This window comes from Porites lutea, chromosome 12, assembly GCF_958299795.1.
Source record: "Porites lutea chromosome 12, jaPorLute2.1, whole genome shotgun sequence".
Taxonomy (NCBI): domain Eukaryota; kingdom Metazoa; phylum Cnidaria; class Anthozoa; order Scleractinia; family Poritidae; genus Porites; species Porites lutea.
In genome coordinates, this window is record NC_133212.1 from 15,032,575 (window position 1) to 15,045,599 (window position 13,025).

Genomic DNA, 13,025 nt, shown 5'->3' on the forward strand with positions numbered 1-13,025 from the left:
AATACCAGTTGTATTAGAAAACCGCAGGTCATCTCAGGGGGGGGGGGGGGGTGCGCACCCCCTGCACCCTCCCCCTAGATCCGCCCCTGCTTCTATTTGTAATTACAGTTTGGTGCAGAGTATCTTCTCGTAATATCAGTTAGCTTCAACTAGACTGGCAATCTCGAAGTCAAACTTCTTGGTTAAAATGTTTACATTTACCTTACGGGACTTAACCTGGCCTCCGGCGCAGGCGTTTTTAGGGGAGCTCGTGGGCACGATCCATTCAACCAAAATTTCCGGAAATTTCGGTCCAAAACTCAATGGATCGGTTCGGTCCAACCGGAAAAGTTTCGAAAAAACGGGTCCACCTTTTGAAGTGGACCACTTTTCCCGGTCAGACTGGTTGGAATTTTGGTTGAATGGATCGCGCCCACGTCCCTCGCCCAAGACGAATCGGCATTCAAAATGGCGTCATTTATTTTCTCAAGACAAAAAGTTCATCCAGGGAGTTTGACCTTCAGGCTTTATCTTCGTGTGGAGCCCACTAAAATCAGTCCAAACAAGGACAACAAGATACTACCCCTGCTGCTTGCAAGACTCAGATGGTAAATAAAAGCAACCAGAACAATAAATACTTAGCTTATAAGTCCATAAACTCAATCAGTTTATAAACTGAGCTTAGATAACGTGTGCATGCCACTGGCCTTGTGCTACGAAATACAGTTTTTGGGATTTTTATTTTGCATAGTTATTATTTTATTCAGTTTTTTTTTTTTGTGGGAACTAATTTACGTGACTGTGACAGACTGTGTTGTTTCTTTCTTTGCGCTGGTAAATGGTAATGGCGGTCCGACTGTGCAATTGAAGCAAACTGAACTCAGAGGTGTAAACGCGTTACCAGTACTTTTAATTTGTATAACTAAGGGCCTCCCTGCATCAGAGGTTTGGGAAAACAGGAACTAGACCACATTGACCATTCACTTTTTGGGAGAGAGGAAACAAACTCGTCCCCAGGGCTTCTTATCAAGAAAATAGGAGGGGCGGGAATTATTAATCTCATCAGTCTCGTTTCCCCGGGGTTTTTCCCTTCTCCAGTTACTCCCATTTTTTTAAAGGAAAAGCCCAGCCTGAGCAACACCTAACCATATTGTGTAATTTCTGGTCATTATTTTACTTCATAAATATTTCTGTAAATTCGTGATATCTCAATAAACCTGATGAAGACTGGTATTGGTCAGTCGAAATATCGTAACTTAACTCTATTTCACGTCGTTTGATCAGTCCCTGCAAAAGTCTTCTTGACTGTAACGTTTTCAGTTTTATGATTTTATTATGCATTGGCTCAAACTTTATGCTGGTTCACATTTTTATAGTCCTTTTAAGGTGGCTCGATACAGTTTTTCAGGGCCAATACCTCCCAAGTTAAGTTTGAGCATAAACTACGTCGCCATAAACAAAGTTTTGGAAAAATTGCCACCACAGTTGTATTAGATATAGATGAAAGTTTGCTATGATCAGGGTTGCAACGGCATCGGAGTTGTCATAGCAACAAAATGACGCTATTAGCTATTTTACTTGCAGCAGTGTATCTCGGCACTGAGAACTGTTCTTCCAAAATCGTTCACGGGAGCTTTTTCCTCCAATAGGAGCCTCGATGTTCGTGAAGTTTAGGCGAAATCTGTAAGAGCGTTATCGAGATATTTTGGGATGAAGTTTTTATGATTAGAAACACAGTAAAAAATGGACAATATTGTTGTTTGGCCGTTATCTGTAGAAAATGAAGCGCTTTTGACATGCAATTTCACCTGATAGTAGTTTCAATCCTTTTAAAAACGTGTGTGAAGGATCATGGAGATAGCTCCAGCCGATTGCTAGAAAGAAGCAGGGACCGCGGAGCAAGGTGAAAAGTGGGAGGGCTGACAATTGAAAATGATTTTTTCATATTGAAAATCGAAAAAAGGAATAAAATTATAGTATTTTGATTTGTTTCTGTCGCGTGACTTTGCATACTTTATCCAGTATTTGTTGCTCTTTATAGGTCGGCATTAGTGAAGAAACCGAAATTCTTCATACGATTTTCATTCCGTCCAGCAAATGTGTATGCTAAATTACAGGATTGCTGACAATAAGTAGAATATCTGATTATAAATAGAAAAAATATATAACCCATCACCAAAAATCCAATTACACTTAACGAATATTAGTCAGAAACAACTCGCACTTCCAAAAAATGAAACTTTTAACAATATATTGAAATGTTTACTGGTCAAACTCAAACTCACCATTTTCACTGCAAGTAGTTGTCGTCTTTTCTGCAGAGCTTACAGACTTTGACGAAGTCCTAGCTAACTCTAATAAACGACCAACATACACGGTCAGTTCAGATTCAATGCAAGAAAAGACGCGATTACAATTTTAGTATAGAAAATACTACACTGAAGTGATCTGAAAAATTTCTAACTATGGCCGTTCACTGTTCAAGTAATGTAATTCTTCTTGCCATCGAATATTTTATTGATTCGAAAGGAGAAAGACAAAATATAAAACTTTTATCAACTTAAAACAACTACTCACTTTCGTTTGGCTTGAAAAAGCTAGTAATTTTCTTCATTTTGTCTGATAAAACTGATAAAAAAACTCTGCCGGAGCTGGAAGTACAAAACACGCTGCCGAACGAAGCGAAGGGGTGGCCAAGGCATGGCGTTTGATCAAGGGGCAAGTTGGCCCCAGGGCACAATTACCGCGAAAAGCACAAGAGCCCCACAAAATGCCTGGCGTTTGAAATTAAAGAAAATACAGAGAATATAGCGGAATATAGACGGAAAAAAACTTGTTTCAAGTCTTTTTTTTTATTTTAATTATTTTTCTTTTCAGCGCAAAAAGTGGGGGCGGGGGCGCAAAAAAGTGGTGGGGCCGCGGCCCTACCAGCCCCTCCCCCTCCGCGGTCCCTGAGAAGGGTTTTATTAGTATGTATCGAAGCGCTCTTGTTAGCGGTTTTGTAAACATTTTGGTCTTCTTTAAAAAATTAGCGAATAATTTTTAAACCGCTCAATAGATTTTTTTTAAAATTTAAGACTCTTGAGATTAACCTTTCTTTTATATGACCTTTTAGTTTCACGATTATTGATACATTGTAAGGCAGTAAAATAAGGGCTACAACTCGTTACTTTTTTATCGGAAGTTTCGTTATTACAAGTGAAAGCCTCTCATTATTCAAGGCATTGTCTCCAAGTTTCATTTTCACGTGAACAACAGTAACTAACCAGGGGGGGGGGGGTAAGCTACTTCCCATACATTCTCTTAAATGAAATTCAAACGATGTTCTCACAACTTGCAAAGCGATCAGCAAAGGTCTTGCCAGCGGATTTGTGCAGTGATCATGCGCATTACGTCAAAATCCATAGATCAACGGTCTTGAGAAGAAACAAAAAACATGGCGATCGAAGGCGGGACTGTTTCTCACGATTATATTTTGGTAATTCGCAAATTTATTGATTTTATGTCGCTTTTCAGACATAGTGTGTGGTTTTCTTTTTCTGTTAAACAATTTCCCTCTGCAGAGTTTGGAATATGCAACTTATAGCTCGATCCGTACAGCTGATAAGAACCGCCGAAGAGCTAGAGTTGAGCTATCAAGCAGTGTTTTGCTGCAAACCTTAGGAAAGTTAAAGTCGCTTCAAGGTACAGAGCTTTCAGTAGTAGTTGTGATTTGTTTATTAGGATCGTTTTGAATTTTAACTTTGGATTCAAGGTGTTGACTGATCGTAATAAACAAAGTGAAATGTTATGAAGTGTGAATGTTTATTCAGTTATGATTGTAGAGCTGTAAGCTCATATTTATAAAGCTCTCTGAATTACTTGCTTCCGATAAATTTGACACTCTCTCCAGTAATTTTTATCAGCATCAAGTTATCCTTACCCGGCAAAAACGATGTAACCTATAAATCGATCGAGCGCATTGTTGTTGGTTAAGATCTAACACGGTTTCCCCCGCAATTTCAGTACCGAAAGACAAATACGATATGCAAGAAAAACAAAGATGCATGATATTATTTTTTTCAATTTTTATTTTTTCAGTAAGCATTTCTGATTTCCTCTGCCGGTCGCTTCTTGTGCACCTATCAATGTAAATCCCGTGGGGGGGGGGGGGGGGGGGTGGGGGGGGAGTGCGGGCAAGGGGAGGGGATTTGATGCCTGGGACTATCCCCGCTGTCGGGCTTTTGATCGTGTGAAGCGACCCCGGGGTCGCGATTAAGGGTCGGGACATTTGACTTTGACCGACAGAAGCCTGGTATCAATTCAGAAGCAGTTACCAAGTCCGTCCCTCGAGGCTTCCTGAAAGTCACGTTGTTGGAGAAAGGTATGAAGTTTTCATTTGTTTTAATAATGCCATAATCCGATACTTTAAACTGTCATCTAAACAGATAATGTCCATTTTGAGGAAGTTTTTTTTTTTTTTTTTTTTTTTGAGGAAGTCTTCAAGTTCCCATCTGATTGTAAAACTCGATTGAAATCGAATTCCACCATGAAAGTCAGAGGATTTTTTATGGGTCACTGATCCGACCTGTTCCGACATGTTGAGCAGATGTTATAAAGCATTTTACGTTTTATTAATATTATATAGCACGGTCAATCTTCCTGGAGTGATTTTGTTGTTGAAGATAAGAGATGCTAGGGGAGAGAGAAAATACTTAATTACAGCGAGTAATTTAATGGAGCTTCCGTTAACCGTAAATAAAAGTAGTAACAATGTGTTTGAAATGTTCTTTTATTTGTTTTATATAGTATTATAGCATTGTTTGTTTAGATTTTTTCCCCTGGGGTGGGGGCTTTTTTGACACTTTTGATTGACCTTTCGTTTCCCACCCTGGGGAATTTGATCGAAAAATTTTAAAATTTGTCAAATCCCCACCCCTTGCCAGCACTCCCCCCCCCCCCCACGGGGTTTACATTGATAGGTGCATTGCTTCTAAAAAGTCTAAAAATATTTACTGTGGGAAAAGTACTGCAATTTTCCGCTGACCACCACGCGGGGTGACCGCTTTGCAAGTTGTGAGAACATCGTTTCTCGGTCCCAGACCTCGTCTCTTTCCCCCCCCCCCCCCACCCCTGGTAACTAACAATGCATTTGACATATGCAAAAATGCTAGCTATTGTCATGCGCGAAAATATGAAACTTGGAGACAATACCCTGAATAATGAGAGGCTCACAATATTGTAAACACAAAATTTCTGCCAAAATATTGGCGAATTGTAAAGATAGTCTGAAACATGGTGAATTCATATGAGTTTTAAGCTTTTAGAAAAGATCAAAATAAAGTTGATTAATCCATATTGCTATTATTGGGAGCCGCATTTAGATTGAGCTGGCTACTTCACAAAGTCAGGATATTGAGTTTTAGTTCATTCATAATTACAACACCCTTCATTGAACTGGAAATATGGACCTTTACTTGTTAAGCATTTTATCAAAAATGTCACAATTCTTGATCTGTTATGCAGCATCTGCCCTCACCACTTCCCCTCTTTGGTGTACTCAATGATTTAATGTAGACCTTCATTTAAACAATAGAAAATATGCTATCAAATATTGAGAACAATCAAGTCCAAAAACCTATCAAAGGCATATTAAAAACATAGGTTTGATAGGCTTCTTAAAAACCATGCCGAAGAACGGAAGCCATCCCCTTCCTGCTATTAGAAAAAGAGGAGGAAGAAATGTATACAGCGGGAATCAAGGACAAGCATAAAAATGAAACTTACAATAATATTAAAGTCAATAGTTGTTTCTACTTCATTCAATGAACACTCATTCATTGCTTTCTTGTGCTGTGACAGCACAAAGTTTTTTTTTAAAACCCACTGATGAGCATGCAGAACCTCCTCCTTGTTCAGTGCAGATGGAAAATTCCAATTATCAGTCCATTCCCTAATCTCCTTCGTAGTTGTTCAGAAACAGTCACACAATGTACCCAAGAGACAGCCAAGGAGACTACCGTTTTGCCCCCCACCTCCCATGAGCACCCATGGGGGTGGGGCGAAGAGACTGATGACATTCCAGACTACAATACGGGGTTCAGTAAAAGTTGAAAATAAAAATTGATCTCCCAGAGCATTGAAACAATGATGTCTCTGCAGCTATGTGAAACCTTTTCTGTCTTTAAGATACAGGGACCAGTCCAGAGGGTTCTCTGGACCCAAACCCCTCTGGTTTTCAAATACAATGAGCTACCTAAAATCTTTCTGCAATCAATTCAATCTTTCAAGGCAATATCTGCTTCTCCGCACAGATATTTTACAGAAAACAGTCCAGCGTTGGGTGCCCCTGATTTAGCTTGTGTGAAAACGTGCCCGTGAGCCCAAGAAGACACAACCCGCGCTCAGCTGCGAAGCCATACTTGTTTTCCTGGTGATCACTTAGTAATATACTAAATGAAGATAGAATACTTTCAAATGAGGAGAAGAAGGGATTTTGCAAATATTCTAGAAAATTTCTGGCTGCTGGGCATTTAGTTTTTTACAGTCAAAGCGGATGTTCTTTTGATGGGAAATTTTCAAACTTCTGCTAGAACATTGGTATTTTGATTGACAGTTTGAGTCGGACAAGTTGCTCAGTTCATTTGGTACTATACCTCGTGGCAAGAACTTGTTGAGATTTTCCAAAATGTTTCAAGTGTTACTCCAATATTTTGAAGACAGGTTTGCGAGTTCTTACGTAGTTGAGCCACTGAGCAACTACCAAGATCTTTTCAGTTGTGTGAGAAAAGCTGTACCGTTTGTTCAAGGCGTTGACAACCAGCAAATCGTAATATCATACAAAGATCCTTCTTTGCAAACATTTATCAATATTGACAGGAACGAGAGTACGAGAGAGTATTCTACAAATTCAACAACATCAGGGGTAGGGAATCGAATTTGTTCACAATATTGGATACTGTTAGAGGCGATAATCCAACTTCTTCTGCGATTTGTGCCTGGTTTGAACCGGACGTCCAAAGGGCAGTTATTTTCTCCCCTTTCTCAAGCGTCGTTGTACAATTATATTGCATGTTAGCCATCATAAGCCACAGTAAGAATTTCGATTCGCAAACTCCTCTTCAAATGATATTTGAAAACGGCGCGAAAGCGATAGCAACTACAATCGGCGACAAAATTGTTGAGACATTGTACTTGAATAGGGCAGCTTCGGAGAACAAAAGAATCCGCACCCCTCCCCTGTCCCCTCCATTCAAAGTTGGGGTGTTTGTTGTTTTCTATAGGTAGCTAGAACAAGGGCACAACATTGCACGGAGGGGATGGGGGAGGAAAGCTATATTTCCTCCTTTTGAAGTTAATAAAACGTAAAAAAGCCCAGTTTTGGGCGAAGTGTCTCAACTCATTTTGTCGCCGATTGTCCGGATCAAAATCTACGCGCTGTTGTCTTATTAGCACCGGTTGGGAGACGGTAACTAGTTGAGATTACTGTATTCACTGGGTCGTTTTCCAGAAGATAGATAAGATACCTATATAATCCCTTTCCTGTGTTTTTCGAGGGAACATTACTTTTGACAATCTTTGTACTCGGTGGTGTTTTCATGTAATTACGCAGCATACCCACGTACCGAATGATTGATTTTTGTCTGGTAACTAAGTGTGATCGGTAGGAATCGATGGCAGGTAATATATTGTATTTGAATATATCCCTAGTAAGTTCGAAGTGTTTATTCGAAGTTTGGCTATTTGATGAAGGTGGGATGGACGATAAAATAGCCAAGATTGCTATGCGCAGGAGAATTTTCAGGAAAAATATTCCAACTTCTAACGCACAGCAAAGCTGCTCCGGGTGTATATATAAATGCAAAATTTGCAATAAATTTACACTACAGTTAAAAGAAAAATTTAGCCATAAAGTCACTTTGTATATTCTACAAACCGAGAATTTAGCCATTAATTAACGGCTAAATATTTTCCTTCTTATAGAAATTATTTATCCATTAATTAACGGCTAAACATTTCCTATACATATGTAGTAGGTGAAACTTAGCCATTAATTAACGGCTAAATATTCCTTTTATATAACGATATATGTAGAGTAGGTAACATTTAGCCGTTAATTAACGGCTAAAAATTTTCTACATGTATGAAAAGAAGGTTAAACTTAGCTATTAATTAACGGCTAAACATTTCCTATATATATAGAAAGAAGGTTAAACTTAGCCATTAATTAACGGCTAAATAGTCCTTATACATATATGTATAGCAGGTAAAACTTAGCCGTTTATTAACGGCTAAACATTTCATTTTATATATGTGTAGGAAGTCATACTTAGGGAAAGTTCATTTAATATGACAAGGGGGGGGGGGGATGAAGATATTGAAACTCGAAGCTTGAAATTTTAGCAGCCCCCCTCGCTAGCGGTTCAATTTTTTAGGAGCCCCCTCCTTGGTAGTCGAAAAAATTTCAGAGCCCCCCCCCCTCCTCCTTCAATTCCTTTGCTCCCCTGAAAAAAGATCGCTAGACTGTATTAAATATATTTACCGTTATTGTCTCCAATGGTTTATACTATGACAAACTTGAGATACAGTTGTGATACAATTTTCTAAAGCATTTTTGGGATGAACAAGAGTGTAATAATTACTGAGACTACATTTGTTATATCTGTAAACCACGTGATATAGCTGAGTTGCACAGGTCATTAAATTGTTGAGTTGAAAACCATCCGATCTGTATGATGATGTCATGTGTTGGTTTTGAAGTATACAAATTTTCGGAGCCCCCCCTCCTAGCGCAACAATTTTTTCAGAGCCCCCCCTTCGGGTGTCTAAAAATTTTCGGAGCCCCCCCTCAATATCTTCATCCCCCCCTTGTCATATTAAACGAACTTTCCCTTAGCCGTTAATTAACCGCTAATAATTCCACTATATATAGGTTAGAGAGAAGGTCAAACCTGGTTGATATTACTGGTACAAAACATGCTCGGGACAGCCAGTATGGAACTCGAGGAGATTGTTGGGGCTCCTGTTATTTTGATTTGGATTAGAGACCGCCAATCTTTCTGTAGTTGAAATTTCGTCTTTCATAAAACTAATCTGATTATTTGACGAAACCGATTAATATATTCTATTAAGCGTAAGTCAAGTTCCTGTCAAGTCATACTAAATTTTCTTTTACTTGACCTAATCAATTTAATTATTAAACTATTAATTGGAAATTAATATTTACATTAAACTGTTAACCTGAAGCGTTTTTCAAAATTTGAAAGACTGCCTAACTGGCTAGTTCTTGTTGAAACAAAAAAAAACATTACAAATGTCTTTTGAATTTCTGCTTATTGCACGAATTAAGAAAACTCAGGACTTTATGATAACTTTCATTTTGGATGCCCAAAGCGGTTAATACGGTACATTTCTTTTGGTAAGAAAATATCAGCATACTATTGTAGTTTTGATCTTCTGGCCTGTATGGATAAAAAAGATACTTTTTTAATTGTACCCGAGGCACCCGCGGAAACAGAAGGGTAGATTCACTTGGCGCACAAACCGCCCACTAGACTGGTGTATTCCAAATGAATCCACCCGAGACAAAACGTCCATGAGAACAGCTAAACAATGAGGACGGCTTTCTATGAACAAAATACACATCAGTGTAAGTGACAATAAATAATGACAGTAAAAGAGTACGTTAAAAATAACAATACTTGATTATTTTCAGCTTTACACATTCAACTCTCAATTATACTGTTGTTATTTTTCAATCGCTTATGCCAAAAATAATCGTATGAAAAGCACGTGTCTTAAACGGTTTCTTGACTATTTACTTACGTTGGCTGTTTTAAAATCTGAGTGCGCCCGAAAGTGACGGCTACAATTTATGTAACCTTAACTACAGCGTTTGTCGTTGGTGGAAAAAGTGTCGTTGAAAGCCAATATTCATGACAACTTAGAAAGCGAAAAAGAATTTGTTTACATCTTCCTCTCCTTTCTATATGATGGGGAGGGATGCGAATCCTAAGTTTGTCCGACTAAATAGTTTCTTTTGCGTATCTGGTGTTCTTTTCAAGTCTGTGTGTTTCAATTTTTGCGTTCTCGATTTACCGTTGAGCTCTTAATTAAAATTGTCATGGTAAGTTTTTTGCTTAAAAACTAAAACGTTTGTTTCAAACAAACGTCATTGGCTAGAAGCGTGGAGATAACTGTTTTGATATTTCTAGACAAGAGTATTAACGTACGATTTAACAATTAGTGATCGTGGGAGGCCGTATGCGAAGCAGCTGGTTCGCTCAAGACTTTTCCATAAGTCAATAAAGTATTTCCTAGTGAACTTGGTCGCTATAGGATGAGGAGATAACTGTCGAGTTCATTTTCTTGCGAGCTTTCATGGTTTGTCTTATCATCTTTCCTCTTTATCAGGACCAAGTCTGTAACTATAAGACGCTGGCATTCTTAGATCGTTCCATTGTTGTAACAGAGTCAATTTCAATTATTTCTCTAGCGGTCTCGACGCTTCTGGGAGGATCGGAATAAATGCGATTACTGCGGAAATCTCACATCCGCGCTATTTATGGTTGGGATCCAGTCCTCTTCTTCAATTCCATTATCAAGGGGTTCAAACTTCACAAGATATTCAGTAGTCTTGTTTTACGCAATGATGGTTCCTCTAAACCAGCCAATGTTTATCATCTTCCCATTATTTTCTTCTTGGTACGCCACTTCTAATTGACTGCCTATCAAAGCTTGACCTGTTTTTCGTCTGTTGCTCCGTTTACTATTAAGAAGACAGCGGCGCTTGTCCGGGGGAGTTAAGTCTAGCATGGCTCTTCTTTCATCGACTTTGACAAGACTTGAACGTTTTCGTTTCCGCTTGTTGGGATTGACTTGCTGACTTCTTGATCCGTAGTTAATGTTGATATTCTTTTCTTTGGCCACTATTTTTATTAATTTTTTTTTTACGGGTCACTCAATTCCCACCCGCCCCGGGCCTTTCTGTCATTTCAAAATAGTGTACACGAAGGAGATGGTGTTTCAGCAAAAACACTTAGAAAAAGCCTATTTCAATGTTAAATGACTGGTCCGGCCATGGTCCACCGGCCACGCAGTTCTGACTTTTGGAAAGTATAGTATCAAATGACGACTGATTAAAAATGATCACTTCAGAAAACAACAACCTATGGTGTGGTGTATTAACGGCTAAATTGAAACTCCCATTTATACACGTGGAATATATTAAGCCATTCATTAAAAGGATAAATTGATCATCCCGTACCGTGGTTGTATGTAAGTAACGGCTAAGTTGTAATTTCTACGGCTCACTCAATTCCCACCCGCCCCGGGCCTTTCTGTCAGGGTGGTGGGGAATTTGTAAATAATAAAAAATAGCGGCTAAGATCGTTTTGCGAAGGGTGTTTCACTATCAGGTTTTCATCACACAATAATGGCTCCTATAATTATGGCGTTTGCAGGTGATTTCCTGGAAATGCAATTTTGGTGTTGTCCTGGGTTGGGGCCTTTAACCCCCTTTATTAAGCTCCATCGTGGGGTGTTTGTGTGAACCACCTAGCCCCATTGCCATTAACCTCCTCTTCAACAATTATATATATATATATAATAACCTCCTCTCCATATATGTATTGGAAATATTTAGCCGTTTAATAACGGCTAAGTTTAGCTGTCTCTTTATATGTTTTGGAAGTATTTAGCCGTTAAATAACGGCTAAAAACGCATGACACTTATATAGTGGGAAATGGTTAGCCGTTAAATAACGGCTAAGTTTAGCTTTATCCTTATATATATCGGAAATATTTAGCCGTTAATTAACGGCTTAAAAGGTATGACACTTATATAGTGGGAAATATTTAGCCGTTAATTAACGGCTAAAAATGCATGATACTTATATAGTGGGAAATAGTTAGCCGTTTAGCTGTATTCATATATGAGGCCCCATTAGGGGGGGTCTTAATATCCCGTATCCCTGTAATTTTTTTACCAAATATCCCGTATCCCATAAATTCCGGTCACAAATATCCCGGAAATTAAAGTATGGGCCATTTTCCGTATGTTACTTGCTACGATATATTTTATAATATTCGTTCACTGGCATTAAAACGTAAACTGGTAAAGTATGGTTTTTAAGGAGCTTATTTTCACAGTTGTTTAAACTGCTGTCATTCAAAATATGGTAGATATCAAGTGGAAAGTTAACAAATGTTGCCACCAAAATCACTTTTGTATACCAGTTAATATAATTAGTTTCTTTTTTTTAGTTTTACAAGCTTTTCTGGACACAGGCCTGCCCAAAGGGAATAGGCACGAACGGGACTCATAGGTCCCATGCAAGGTGCCATCCCTACCCAATCCCACAACCCGTAAAGATTGGCCACATCACCGGGGTCTACGTCCCCTACCCTTTTCGAACAGTAGTGTGGGTTCTTTTACGTCCCACAAGAACAGATCAGTGAAAGTGTTGTGAGACGGGACCTACGGTTTTTCGTCCTTATCCGAGAAGACTAGAAAGTCTAACCATTTGCAGATGTCATTACAAAGGCAGCACTTTCTTCTTAGTTATTTAAAGACCCTAAGTGTTGGTCCGGTCAGGGTTTGAACACGCGACCTCCCGCTCAGCAGACCGGCGCTCTCCCAACTGAGCTAACCAGGCGGCGGTTTCGATGCCCTTAATTTCTACATATCGCCTGATACCAAAGTCCTTTCTCATTTTGTTCCTTTATTAGTTAGTTGCCGTCCTGAGCATTTGGTTAATTTGTGTGTTCTGTGCAGTCCAGTGGCACAAATGGTACAACTTGTGTCAAACAGCAGTTTATCTTTGGTATTAATCAACCATAGAGACATCAGTGTCATTAGTAAGCGTGGATATTTGACTGTCAATCGTAGAACAGGTATAATGATTGATCTCGGGGTCGCGTTCGTTCGTTCGTTCGTTCGTTCGTTCTTTCGTCCAGACCGTGTGGTTCGCACTGTTGTCTCTGAGGGTCGCACTTGAACGACTTCATTAGATGCTTCTGCCTCTTCTGACACATCTTCTCCAATCTCAGCTGACTCTCGTGCTGTT